The 960-nt window shown below is 44.4% G+C and overlaps 1 protein-coding gene across 1 annotated transcript in view; it reads right to left on the bottom strand.

Moving 5' to 3' along the window:
* Positions 1 to 960, bottom strand: part of LOC123972556 (immunoglobulin lambda-1 light chain-like) — a 10295-nt gene that overhangs the window by 8011 nt on the left and 1324 nt on the right. The window lies entirely within an intron of this gene.

Here is a 960-nt window from a genome sequence, read left to right as displayed (position 1 = left end):
GGTGACAGACATGAGACTAACGAGGCAGGCAGAGAGAGAGCAGAGGGGAGAACAGAGAGACAGTCAGGCAGAGGGATACTGGAGGGAACAGACATGACAGGTTACTGAACACATGACAGATCAGAGGAATAAGTATAAACTAATAAAGACACAAGCAGACACATCCCCACTAAACTAACACCAACAAAGAACACAGACCGAAGCTAAATAATACACTGAACTGGGAACTAAGGCATCAAGAAGACAGACATGAGTGACAGACAGAGACGGACACGAGTGAACCCCAAAACACAACAGACTATATAACTGATACTGGACACAGGACAGAACCCAAAACACTAAGACAAGAACCGAGACACAGAACGAGGAGCTAAGACAGAGAATACAGAGCAGACTAAACTAAAATGATGCAGACGAGGAACAAGAAGTAAATACTAAAACATAACCAAGGCACAGGACTGGGAACAAAGACAAAGAACTGAAACACAGGACCAAGAGCTAAGATAAAAGACGAGACAAACTACTAAGGACAAGGAACGAGAGAAACAGGCAATTAGATAGACAAACTCAAACTCACAGGGAAAAAACTACAACTCCTAACACTGTCTCCTAGGACAGTCACTACCGTCTGGCCCAGAGCAAAGGGATGCATCATCATGTACACAGTCTGGGTTTCTATGTTTTGGGGAACAAAGATGCTGGTCCCCGTCAAAGCAAGGAGAGGAACAGCTAGTAAGAAAAACAATAAAACGACTTCACATCTCTGACCTGAATCCTACACATGTGGACAGACTAGAATAACGAGCGTAATAATAAAAACAATATATAAGACATAAGGTGGTATCTGCCAAACGCTCAGCTAGTGACAACATCTGGTGGGTGAGAGTTGTGTTGACAGTCCTGCCTATGACACCTCGGATACAGGGAATGACGCAACATCCTACCAGGGCGAACACCGCG

This window comes from Micropterus dolomieu, linkage group LG06 (assembly GCF_021292245.1).
Source record: "Micropterus dolomieu isolate WLL.071019.BEF.003 ecotype Adirondacks linkage group LG06, ASM2129224v1, whole genome shotgun sequence".
Lineage (NCBI taxonomy): Eukaryota > Metazoa > Chordata > Actinopteri > Centrarchiformes > Centrarchidae > Micropterus > Micropterus dolomieu.
The sequence above is the reverse complement of the archived record's forward strand: the minus strand, read 5'-3'. Positions and strand labels throughout refer to the sequence as shown.